The sequence below is a fragment of the Octopus bimaculoides genome, chromosome 6 (assembly GCF_001194135.2).
Source record: "Octopus bimaculoides isolate UCB-OBI-ISO-001 chromosome 6, ASM119413v2, whole genome shotgun sequence".
Taxonomy (NCBI): domain Eukaryota; kingdom Metazoa; phylum Mollusca; class Cephalopoda; order Octopoda; family Octopodidae; genus Octopus; species Octopus bimaculoides.
In genome coordinates, this window is record NC_068986.1 from 59,659,123 (window position 1) to 59,673,342 (window position 14,220).

Below are 14,220 nucleotides of genomic sequence, written 5' to 3' on the forward strand. Positions count from 1 at the left end.
AAACAAATGCTATGTAAACAAAAGAATAAGACACTTGATAACAACTGGAAATCAAACTGATCAAAATGAAGTGTAGATGTAAAAAAAAAAAAATTCCTCTCCAAAAAATTCTTGAAAACAAAATTCTTTTAAACAGCAATTCGTTTCAGATATTTGGATATTTCATAATAAAAATATTAAAGATATAAAAATTGTACATTTACACAAGACAATTTTATTTAATTACAATAATTAAACTTGGTTGTTTTTTCTTTATTCTTGTAAGATGACTGTGGATTAATCACCATAAAATGTATCTAGTTTGACTACAGTTGACTGAAACTAGTAAATAAATACCTTTGTGCTGCAAATCTATAGATAAAATTAGGGTGATGAGATTGACTTTTCAAAGCAGCAGATAAATATAGACAAGATATATGTAGTAATTAACATACTTCAAAATGTCTTTTCACAAGTACATGAAAGTTTATTTATATACATAAAGTGTTTGCAGAAGTATAGTAATATCTATAAATGGATGCAAGTATAAATTAAGTCAGTGGTTGGAATAGAGATGTGTATGACTGAAAGAAAATTACTATCCTTCTCATATATATATATATATATATATATATATATATATCTCCAAACACATACATATACAGAAGAAAATGTGGGAAAAAGTGGTAATGACTGAGAGAAGAATGTTGAGCCTAACAGAAAAGATGACAAAGAGCCATGATGAATAGAGAAAAATACTGTATTGAAACTGATCTGTGTAACCCATGCTAGCATATAACAGCAAACATGATGATGATGACGATGAGAACGACGACGATGAGAACGACGACGATGATGATGATGCCAAATTTATTGCAGTTTGCCTCAAATGAAAGGGTTTATCATAACACTGTAAGTGTTCAATTAAACATCTATCTTCGATTATGTATTATTTTACTTGATATTTGAAATTATTATGAATATTCACAATGGAGCTTCATTTCAATAAATTCATTTGTTTCTTCAATTATCTTGCTGCTGTTGTTAATATTTTTTTTACATTTCTGTTGTCTGTAATTTTTGCATTATCAAAAATTATGTGAATGCCTTACAATACTTCATTGTTAGGGCTTTGCATTGAATAAAATTGATAAAGTGCTTGCAAGCCCCAATGGATTTTCAATTTGTATTAATTCTTTGAGAGCAGGAATTTTATTTTCTCCGAGTGAAATGTAATCATGCAGAACTCTGATCAAAGGAATTCTAGTTGTGACCATGCTGGTTTTTATTTCTTTTTTTCACACTTGACATATCTAAAATTACACCAGTTAGTGTATACTTCCTTGTTCCTGTTTAACCCCAGGGTAACCCAAATCAAGCAGAATTATAATTAAATTCATTCTAGCCATGGTCATCTCATAATTTTTTTTTTCAGATATGGTACATTCAGTACTACAATATCCAAAGTGTCACTATTTTTATGGTGTTGGAGTTTGGTTTGAGGGAGATTTAATTACTATTTGATTGCTGCCATGAAGAATCACAGAAGTCACAGAATAAAAATTTCCATTGCAATTCCTGTCAGAAATGTTCTGTGAACTGAGTTCCAAAATTTCCAAAACTTCAATTGTTTTTCTAGACTTACAAACAACAGTCATGGATTTCTAATAATTTTGTTAATTTGAAGGTTTAAGAAATACTGCAAATATTTGACAGAGACATCAATAATAATAATAATAATAATAATAATAATAATAATAATAATAATAATAATACTAATAATAATAACAATAAGCAGAGACTGAAGGAATTTTAATTGCAGCACAAGACCAAAGCTTCCCCACCAGAAATTACCAAAAACATATAATGAAAAGAAACATAACAAGTAACTGCAGAATATGTGGAGATGGACAAGAAACAATAAATCATATTATCTCTGGCTGCCCAGTCCTGGCTAAGAAGGAATATATTCACAGACATGACAGAGTTGGGATCTACATACACTAGAAGCTATACCAACACTATGGAATAACAATAGAAAAAAGATGGTATAGGCACACACCAGAAAAGGTCACAGAAAACGAGAAAGTAACCATACTCTGGAATATGCCAATACACACAGATAGAGAAATTAAGGCCAATAGGCTAGATATAGTTGTCAGAGATCATGAAGAAAAAAAATGCTTTCTAATTGATGTATCAATACCAGCAGATGACAATGTTTCTCTAAAAGAAATGGAAAAACTTTCAAAATACAAAGACCTGGAAATAGAGGTAACTCGAATGTGGAATCTAAAAACAGAAACAATTCCTATCATAGTAGGTGCCTTAGGTATGATAAAAAAATATTCAGACAAATACATAACAAAAACACCAGGACTTACAAATATATATAACATACAGAAAATTGCACCACTGGGCACTACACACATCCTATGCAAAACACTTTCAATACAGTAACCATAAGAGGATCACAGCAAACCACAGTGCATACCCAAGGCACACAGAGCTGCGCTCGGTAGTGAAGTCAAAGCACGTTATAAAAATAAAACTACTGAATAATAAGAAGAAGAACGATGATAATAAATTTTTCTAATATAAGCATAAGGCCCAGAAGGCCCAGAAATTTCAGAAGACTAGGGTTAGTTGATTAAGTTGACCCAGTACTTCACTGGTACTTTATTTTATTGAAACCTGGAAGGATGAAAGGCAGAACAAATACTGCAAAGCATTTTATCTAAAATTCTAATGATTCTGCCATCAAGACCTTCTGTTTCTTCAAAATGTTTGATCAGACATCATGACATTGAAACTAAAATTATTACAAAGACTATATTTCTTCTTTTAGACACACATTAAATACTATTATAAAACAAAGATTCTCTAAACTTTTTAACTACACAGCCTTACCATCACTTAGTGATGCATTCATGATTTTCAGTTTATTTTTAGTTTATTAAACCTGCAGGTAAAAAAGTAAAAGACAGTTTCAGCAGGATGTAGAATATTAAAATTAAATACTGAAAGATATTTTTTAATCCCTTTTGATTCACATCCATTTCAGACTGTCACTTATTCTATAATATAACATCTTTTTTCAAAATATTCATATTCAAATTCACATTAAAACTTTCCATCACAATCTGATATGACTGGCTGAAACCTTTGAAGGCAGTGTACCCCAATATGACTAAAATTCACTAACTGAAACAAATAAAAGAAAAAGATATAGCACAGACATTAATAGTATGCCTAAGATTATGATTGGCTGATAGATAGTAATCATTGCAGTTAAATGAGTGTATTTGCACATATACACAGACACAAGTTTGTATATCAGCAAAAGCAAAGGAAACACAAGCATTTCCCTCTGAAGAGACAAAAGATTTTGTGTAAAGTTGTTCTTTAAGATGGTTATTTGAATTAACAAGCAAAATTCTTAATTTTACTCAACACTTTATATATTCAGAAGTAAACCTTTTGTCAAATAAAAAGTTTAGCATACACACACACATACATGGATAAATGTATACATTATATGAAATGATGTATACATATAGAAACAAAAGTGTGTGTGTGCACGTACATAAGTACATATACACATGTGTGCGTGCGTGTGCATGTGAAACAGGTACAGAAGAAAGAACAATAAGCTTTGAGGTTTAAAGAACAAATATTTTGCAGAAGATAATGCTGGAGAGAGGTGATAAAGATTTGAGTAATTGTTTTTTTAATTTATTTTTGTCTTGTAAGCAAAATGTAAATGACTTGGCTTTTACAAGTTGAAGCTGATTTTCAGATCACTTCAAAAAAAGAGAAAGCAAGTTTTATGTTCTGGCAAATAAAATAGTTCTTAGAGTTTGTTGTTCAGTTCTTACATTAAATGATTACAATGTTAGTAGAAGGTAACTTTGAAGAAAACAATCTCACTGAACATTATTATTGTTCAACCACTTATTATATTACTTCTGATATAGTGAATCTTGTACATAACATTTACACCTTACATAAATAAATAAATAAGTAAATATAACAAAAATAAAAATATAAATAAAACCCTTCCATACAGTATAATTTAATAACCAAAGTCATTCAGAATTTCAAAAATATCATTATGAAATTTAGAAACAGGGAGAATTTAACATTTCAAAGTCTATGTATATACTTAAATAGATTTACACACAGAAACCAAATATACATGCACATGTGCTGATACATATGTGCACAAACATATATACATCTTAAAAAGTGACAATGTTAAATGTGTTTATATAAACAGAAGGCAATATAGTTATGTTAGAAGTGACATTTAGATTTGGAGTCTTTGTGTCGTCTAATTTATCAATTACTGTTGTTGATGTTTAGCACCTGGTTATCCCAGATTGAGAATATTTAGGATCAAAGGCATTTTTGCCATGACCATACTGTCTTTTCTGTAGATCAAGAACTATACTGTTCAATATGTCCCTTTTTTGTTTTTTTCTAAAACAGAAGTATGAATTGATTGAGTTAGCTGCTATTTCTAGCAGATCAAATGACCATGTAGAGTAGATTCCCTTGTCTGATTGTTGTTTTTTATGAAGTTGAAAACTTAGAAGAAATAACATTAGCATTCAAAGCAAGGACAAGTACAACATCATTGACAATAATATTAGTCAACAACAATTCCAATAATTAAGACAAGAAAAAAATGACAACAAAAATCAATACAAAAAAAAACAACAATGCTACCACCACTACCATTAACAGTAATAACAAGAATGTTAAGTGGTTGTTTGACCTGTTAGAAATAGCAGTTAAATTCCCTTATGTCATAGTCAAGTTAATATCTTTAAAATGAAGGACACATTAGATATATAAAAAATAGGAATGCCTTTGATCATAAGTTTTGCTCAAACAGGATTTGATCTGCAGATAAACCACCATCACCACTACCACTATCACTACTATTCAAAGTATACCATATTCCAGTCAATAAAGTTATCCACTTTATTCTAGTCTATTATCTATCAAGTACCACTGGATATTAACAGTAGGAAGAAAAAAGAAAAACCGTCAAAATCTGCTCTAGATGATGTTATTGTATGTTTTGTGCATGTATATGTATATACGTATGAATGTATGTATGAATTTACGCATGTCTGAGGTGTGCTTATAGTTGTGCCTAAAATGTTATTAACTTTCTGACATGCAAAGTAGCATTATAAAAATTATATTTATTCTAACGGTGAAATTAATGGTTCCAACCTTACCATGAAATTCTGCTCAGGTGAAATGATGATGATGATAATACTAATAATAAAACAGAATAATAACTGAGGGAACTTCTTGGAAACACATAGAAGAACCAGGGGCTGATGACACAATAAAGTGACAAAGAGCTAGGCAAAACTATATGCACCCCTGCCTCGTACACATATATACATCCTCTTTCTCCCTCACACTGCCACCTCTGCTATACTGTTTCACTATGTCTTTAAAATAAGGGATAAGGTAGGTGGTTGTTGTGATGGTTGTGTTGGTGATTATGGTGGTAGTAGATTGTTGTTACATCAGCATCACAGCAGGAGGAGAAAGAGAAAATGTAGGGGAGTGGGAAGGAGAAGAGAAACAAAGAGGAAGGAAAAGGTGTCTGAGGAGAGGAAGGAGTATAGGGTTAGATAACTTAGAGCAAAGATTGTTTTCTTTTTTTTTTAATATTATTTTATTTTATTTCTAGACAAAGCTAGTTTTTCTGTATTTGGTTGTTCCAACAATACATCCTTGAAGAACAATAAAAGCAGCAACTGCAGCAGGAGAAGCAAGCAAGTCAAGGCAGCAGCCTGGTTGACAATGAACTCAGATTGTCAAAAGAACTCAGGACATCCAAAATGGGAAAATATGATCATGTATTTTTTCTTCTTTTGCTTATTTTGTTGCTTGTTCTCTTGTGTCTAGTTTTCTACTACTGCTCTTGCCACTCCAGCTTCCATCTTATCAGCTCTACTTACTAGTCTTAGATTACAGATTACATAGCTAGGACATCTTGAACAACATCAAGAGCAATAGAACAGACATGCTCTGAGACAATAACTGACAATGACCTATGTTAAAGCTAAACTAAATAAATGGTTTGTTAATTTGTCTCAGCCATTGGACTGTTGCCATGCTGGGGCACCACCTTGATAGGTTTAGTCAAATAGATCAACCCCAGGACTTAATATTTTGTAAGTCTGGTACTTATGCTGTTAGTCTCTTTTGCTGAACAACTATGTTACAGGGATATAAACAAACCAATACTGTCTGTGAAGCAGTGTGTGTGTGTGTGTGTGTGTGTGTGTGTGTGTGTATGTGTGAGGCAAGCATAAAATATACAAACACATATACATACATAGACACACACACACACACACACACACACACATATATGTAGGAAGCCGAGCCTCACTACATCAAACCTGCACACATGGGGTATAGCAGAGACACCAGCATGTGTGTTGTGTTCTAAGTGAGGAACCCTGGAACACATCCTCAAGTGCTGCATGAGGGCACTTGGAGAAGGACGGTACCATTGGAGGCATGAAGCCATCAGTGCAGGACTTGTGAGGGCAAAGCAGTTCCGGCCCTCCAAGAAAACCACACACTTGGCAAATTTGATCAGATGCTTGGGGCTGGAGGTAATGATGTCTGTATATAAATCTCTCCAAAACCCTAAAGGGCTTACAAGGCTGATGTATATAACTATGACTTTGTCCTTGAATGTAGGAGAGATAGATCTTTCTTCACCCTATTGTATCACAGGTACATTTGACATGAGAACTTTATGAGTGTAGTACAATTAGTAAATGAGAGGGTAAGCTAATAAGAGAAGTAAAATTAGAGGATAAGAGAGAAAAAGAAAGGGTGGGGAGAGAGACACACATTTTAATGTTCTTTTGATGGTGTTTGATAAGGAAAACAAGAAAAACAAACATATTGGGAGAAAGTGGATAGTCAACCTAGATCTCAATTTGTTTACAGACAATGGATATGTTAAATATTTCACTCATTATAAATAGAAGTGCAAGTAGGAAAAAAAAAAACAAAGCAACAACAACAACAGCAGGAATAATAAAATAGAATCTGTGTATTTTAGTTCAACAGTTAGTAGGTAGTAGTAGCAGTGGTAGAAATAGTTGTTGTCATTCTGAAGATAGACTGTTCAAGGTAAATAATGCTTTCATGATAAGTTTAGCCTAAATTTAAAATAAGATGTTTGAAGTTTGTTAAGAAGTAGAATTAATTAATATATACAACACTCACACACACACACACTCACACACACTCATACAAACACACACACACACACATGCGCACACAAACTCAAGTACTCCTTCCCTAGTAATTGGTTTAACAACATGCCAAGACTCAAGGACTGCTTATGGGTGGTCTTACAAGCAATGATCGTAACATTTTTCTGTTATTTGGACAACATCAACTGCTGCTGCCACGACCATCACCACACAAATCAGCAAAGGAACTTCTGCAAGGCTGCTAAATGAAAAAGCTAAATCTTCCTCAAATCATCCCTTACAACTTTAACCCTTTTGTTAGCATATTTCTGTTTTCTTCCAGTTAATTTTGAAAATAATCAAAAATTTAGCAAAATAACATTATTATTAAGCCAGCATTTGGAATATAATTTAATATGATATTTTGATACATGGTTTTAATTTAAATCACTTTAAAACAGGAATTTTGTATCATAGAACCAGGGGTGGGTCTTAAGTAAGTGGTAGCAAAAGAGTTAGATAAAGATGGTATGTATGAGTCAAACATATTCTTAAAAAAAGATGAGACAGTCATAGATGGAATGCTTTGATCACAGATCTGTTCAGTGTGGGGGTGGGTGAGGGTCGGGGTCACAGTATTTGGGCTGAAATGTATAAAAGAATAACCATAGCCACAACAATAAAGAAGCCTCTAATGACTGCTTGATTTACAAGAAAGAGCAGCAAAATCTCTCTCTAATGATATACAATTTTATATAAAGGGAAGGGTATATTAGAGCAATTACCCTTAAAAATGTAGGATGGATATGGTGGTAATGTCTTTGGTTATAGGCTACCCAATCAGTTAAAAGAACAACAATATGAGCTTGTCAGTGACCAGTAGAAAGCTCCAAATCTTTGCAAGAAATTTTTTAAAAATTCAAGTTAAAATTGAAGTTAGGAACATGTCAGATATTAAGCTGAGTGGAAGAGACTACACTTTGATATTAGGCAAAAGGCTGCTCTATCTAATGTATATTTATCCCTTTTTAAGACATAAGTATGATGTTATTTGAGAGAGATTTAGTTGCTATTTCTAGCAGATCAAGTGATTATATTGAGTCTCCTTCAGTGGATGTGTTGTTGTTTAGTCTCTCGTCAGTCCTAACTGAACAGATCTATGATCAAAGCATTCCTGTTGTGACAATATTTTTAGTTCTTCAGTTCTTATCTATGGCAGTGCAACTTAAGGGAGATTTGCCTTTCACTTTTAGCAGGCCAAGAGACCACTGCTGGTTCATGTGGGGGTAATAGCAACTAAATCTATTTCAAATCACAACCTACTGTCTTAAATAAAGAAGGATACATTGAACATTCTAATTCCTGATATATAAAGAGACAGGATAGTCATAGCTACAACACCCTTGATCCAGGATCTACTTGATTAGGGCTAACCTTGGGTAACTTTGCAATAAGAAATCTGAAACAATTAAATCTAATATAAGTAAGATAGAGATGACAAAGATAGAGGTGATATGGCATAGTTGATAAGGTATTAGACCACCAGCTTGTAGATCATGAGTTCAAATCTACTGCAGATATTTTATTGTGTTTCTGGTCAGATAACTATTTTTGAATTGTTGCATTTCACCTAGCAGTTGGGAATAGGTAGTAGATCATTTCTAGAATATTAGTGTCTGACTCAGAGGAATTTTTTTTCCTCATTTCCCTCATGCCATGAAATCAAACCCAAACTCTGTCTTTTAAAATCTTCATTGGGCTAAAAGGCATTTACACATTACAATATGGCACTTTTGTGGTCCTCGTGTAACATATTAAGAGAAGGAAAAGACTAAGAAAGACATGAGAAGTGCTAATGGCTGATCTTGTAATGCCGAAACTCAAAGACATAATTATGGACAGTGCCAAACAGCAACTGCTGTAGTGGAGAAGATCTGCCCAACCCACACAGGCATTGTAAAATGGACATAAAATGATCATAACTAATCGTATAAGCTTTTCTTCTGTAACAATGTTTTTCTAGTTATTTATCCTCTTACCTAACTACACCAACTTTGTCTTCATGTGAGTGAAGATGAACATAAACCATGCTAATCCCACCATATTATCTATATATACACGTGTAGGACAAACTGTTTGCACTGCTTCTTTAAGCAAATTGATAAACAGAAAAGTGAGAGAGAAAGCTTGCAGGACTTGATTATAAATTATTAAAGAAGGAAGAAACAAGCATATAAAATACATTAAGGAAGTCAATTCAATCTGCAAAATGTGTCGCAATATGAGAAATCAAAAAAAAAAAACAACACAAATATGACAGGAAATATAAACTATCAGAGACATTGTAACTTTTCAACACCAGGTTCTCTGACGTAACCCCTAATGATATATATATATATATATATATATAAAACTAAAGTGATTTTTGTGTTCTAGTTACTGTGAATTAACCTTTATAATTTCTTTAAATTATTTGAAAACACAAATTGTCCATTGATTTTGAAAATGAATTTGATCATTGCATTAAGAGTGTAAGTGGTTGAATAGTTGCTCCAGCATGGCTGCAGTCAAATGACTGAAAGAAGTAAAAGAATAAGCACATGTTTCAGCCAGAGTCAGCATGACACCTGTGATAAGGCCGGACTTTTGAATTACAGATGCAATGCATTTGACAAGTTTTCACACAGTTTCTGTTGACTCAGTTTCACTCAGAAGGCTTGGACTGACCAGAACCTATGATAAAAGACACTTGATCAACATGCCATATAATGGGACTGAATCTGGAATCTCTCAATTGCAAAACAAACTTCTTAACCATTTAATAATATTGCATCTACTCCTACATTATGATTTAATAAAACTAGAATATTAAGAGAACACTAAATTTATTTCAGAATTATTTAAGAATTTTTTGCTATCCCACACAATTTTAAACCAGCATTTATCTTATTGATATATTTCTTATTGGTTTAGAGAAAGGAAGGCAGCATCCATGACCTTTTCTGAGGTTTTTGAGGTTTGATGGAAGAATAAGCCATGAATAAGAAGTTTGTGTAGTAGAAAGTAGCATAAGAAGATACTGAGACATCCTTAAACAGATCAGCTGATCCAAATGCTTACCACAGAATGAATGACTCTCCTAAAGGCAACCAGGGCCAGGTAATGATGCTAAACCAGGTGAAAAACTGAGTCTGCTTTAATGTATGGAATACACAGGCACACATGCACAAGTACATATGCATGCATGTACGTGCACATGTGCATACACACACACTGTTGTAATGTGTACATGTGTACTCTTTATACAACATTTTGCATTTTGTAAGCCTTTACAATGACTCAGGAACTGATTAACTAGTGTGTAGCAGGATGTATGTGCATGTATTGGGTGTGTGTGTGAGAGAGAGAGAGAGAGAGAGAGAGAGAGTGGGTTTGTATGTGTGAGCTAGAGGGAGTATGTGTGTACATGTATATACTTCTACCATTGAAGCAACATGTAATTCACATATCATATATATATATATATATATATATATATATATATAGTGAGAGAGAGAGAGAGAGAGAGAGAGGGAGGAAGGAAATGAAAAATTTACAGTGCTTTTACTCTAATTAAGAATTTAATCTGCTTACACTTAATGTAGGATGTGTTCTGTTTATTGACTTGCTTCTTGGCGTTGATGAGGATTTGGAAAAAGAAAAGGAGAAATCAGAATTGCCAATTAATGGCTTACAACCCAGTTTATTGTTGAATGAGTCTTTCAATAAAAGGTCCATTAAAGAACATTGATATTGTTATAGCCACCATCCTCCTGCAAGTTTTGAAACCAAATAAGCTATTCATTTACAGACAAATTCTTTACACTGCTATCTCAACAATTTACTTTAAATACTTTAAATGTTTATAGGTGGAATGCTTATGATGATAGGTCTAAACAACAGCTTTAAATATGAGCTCACAAAACAATCTTTGCATGGTTGCTTGATCTACCAATAATAACAACCATATTCATCAAATCATACCGAAGCTTCTTAAAAAGGGAACAGCACACCAGCAAGCAGATTCCTACATACATCATGTCTGAAGATACGATGGGATGGCCATGGGTGGAATATCTTTGATTATAGTCCTAAATAATAAGCTGAGTGAGCTTCTACATGGTTTTTTGATTTGTTAGAAGTAGTTGGTAAAATCTCCCTCATATAACACATTACACAATAAAGGATACATTAGGTAATGTAGTCCCAGATACATTAAGTCTAGAAATTTGATGAGATGGCCATGCTTAGACTGCATGACTATATTTCTATCATTATATAGAAATTTAACTAGGAGGCCATCAGTAGTTCCCCCATATGAGATTCAATGACAATATGTGTGTGTTCTCTTCTGTTTTAACTATTTAAATCCTTCTTCTGAAGAAGGAGCTGGTTTCTAACAAAGATACAAAGCTCCATCACTGTAATGTCATGTTGTAAACCTGAGAAAAGTCTTGCATATTTTCACTGTATTTCAGTCTCGGTATAAAATGTGGAGGATCAAAATATTCTCTAACAAAACTTTTTAACTCAAAAGATACCACAATTGCTGAGTGACATTAACACAATGTTGTTCATAGTATATGTAACATTCAGAAATAAAAAGTAAGTAATGATGTATTGAAACAATAGGTGCCTGTTCAGTCCATCTTCTCATATGAGATATGTTCAATAAATACCCGACTTTATTTTCCCTGCCAAAACTAATGCATGGGCTAAGTTTTTTGGATGGGAGGTGACACCACCCTTCTGGTGCATGTGTGAAAACTTTTGTACTGATAAGCCATTTCAGTTCCTGGCTGTTACACCTAGAGTGCAGATGTGTAGTGTGTGCTCATTGAAGTTTTGTTTTCATGCTGTTTTTGTTTTGTTCTTTGTTTTCAGATGACTGAATGCATTGAGCAGAGACCATAAACCTATATCTCATCACCAGTGATGATGGTATTCATGAAGTTTGAGTCATTGTTTGCGCAGTCCAGCATGTCTTGGGCAATTTTCATGTGGAGTTGCTTCTGCTGTCCCACCAGCACCTTAGGGACGAATTTCACTGACACTCTTTGCATGTACAAATCCTACATTAAAATGGAATGCACTGATGTTGTGCTTATTCCCACTTTGCAAACAATTACCTGGTTTGTTACATGATGGTCTTCTATGACTATTTGCTGAACCTTCTCAGTTGGCTCTTAATTTTCACTTGTGAATGGCCTGCCTGAGAGTGCCTCACTCTTCACTGAACTGCAGCCATGTTTGAAGTGGTTGTACCATTCTTTGATCTGAGTTTTGTCTATGGCATAATTGCCAAAGGCCTGCTAAACTTATGAATGGTTCGAGCTTGTGTATTACCAAGCTTTTGGCAAAACTTGAAGCTCAATGTGTTCAGTGAAAACAAAAATCCAACATAACAGTTGAGAACTGATGCAGCCTACTGGCATGAAAATTTTCATGCATGTGGAGGAAAAGGGTGGTGTCACCTCCCACTCAAAGGATTGTGCCCACACTGCACTAGTTTGGATGGGGGAAAATAAAGTTGGATACTCTACAGATATTTATGGATTTCCACATGTATATCTAGTGACAGAAGAAGTTCCACTGTGTGATAGCATACTCACTAAGGTTTTTACCCAAATTATATTAAAATTATGTTCTCTTCTGTTTTTAATAATTTTAATTCTTCCTCTGAGGAGGCTGGTTTCTAATAAAGATACAAAGCTCCCTTATTGGAATGTAAGAAATACCTTCATTTTATATCTCCCTATATTTCCTTCCTTTTCTTCATCAAAGTTAAAATAATTTAATTTAATGTAATAAACCCTTACTACTTTGTACTGAGACAGAAGTAATTTCATTCTATCATAGTTCCATTCTATCACTGAAAGTAAAATTAAAAGAAAGGACAATTTAGTTGTGTTAATGAATATATTTTTATTCCTATTACTAGAAAAGGAGAAAAAAAAGAAGGAAAAACTGACAAGCTGATCCTTTCCCTTACCATAAACTAAACCAACCAGTCAGCTGAAAGATTGTGTGTGTGTATGCATGTGTATGTATGACTAATGTATAATTATGATATGTATGAATATCCATATAACTTTCGGTATGCATTAACACACACATGATGTAAATGTTCAAATGATATATTTCCTACTTTATAAATTTTATACCTATAGTTCCTTTTCTGGAAAAGATGAGCCCATAGCTTTGTGGGAATTCTCTTGAGATTAGAATGGTGTATGAACAGAATAAATAATGCTTTCTCTGCCTTTTACACTTATTCTGTTGATGTCCTGTAGTGTGAAAATGGAACCTCAAAAGAAATATAATTTTTTGAAACAAAACTCTAAAGAAGGGAGACAAAATAAATAAATAAATAAAAATAAGCAAGTGTAATAGAACAGGGGTTAGATGAGGTAGGGTTAAGGAAGTATAAAGCAAAAGTTGACTGATGCATGCATTGTGATTCTGTGATTATGGACAGTATGACATGCATAAATATATGAAATAGCTGATGCGAAAGTAATCAATAATCCACCAGAGCTGTTTATTCATGTATTATTTATATTATCCTGATGTCTATATCACATTCATTCACACATTTGTAAAATTACTGAAGTGCCAAAATGGATGAGACACCTGAGAAATCTGCGTCAGTGCCAAGTAATGTTGGTCTCAAAGGGCTCACTTCACTAAGATGTAAAGAGGAAACATGTAGTGTCAATGACCTGTTGTAAGCAGTGGCAGCAATGTAAAACTGATAGGTGTTTCATTGGTCTACAATATTGAGCTCAATTCCACTCACCAAATAAGATAAGGACTTGTATTTTATCCACTTAACATCATAGAAATTGTAGACCAAGTTTACTGGTAATGTGGAATGTAAGGGTTTGACAGTAGGATATCTTTTTCCACTAAGATGTTATCTCTCTCTCATATATATATATATATATATATA

At 33.3% G+C, this 14,220-nt stretch overlaps 1 protein-coding gene and 1 long non-coding RNA gene across 4 annotated transcripts in view; one reads left to right on the forward strand and one right to left on the reverse strand.

Annotated features, from left to right (window-relative positions):
* LOC106870865 (uncharacterized) overlaps positions 1-14,220 on the reverse strand; it is an 823,882-nt gene that overhangs the window by 138,416 nt on the left and 671,246 nt on the right. The window lies entirely within an intron of this gene.
* The window catches only part of LOC128248139 (uncharacterized), a 13,487-nt gene continuing 6,404 nt past the window's right edge, over positions 7,138-14,220 (forward strand). Inside the window, exons 1-2 of the long non-coding RNA XR_008264420.1 lie at positions 7,138-7,164; positions 10,203-10,388. This is a non-coding gene — a long non-coding RNA (uncharacterized LOC128248139). The remainder of the gene's footprint in view (positions 7,165-10,202; positions 10,389-14,220) is intronic.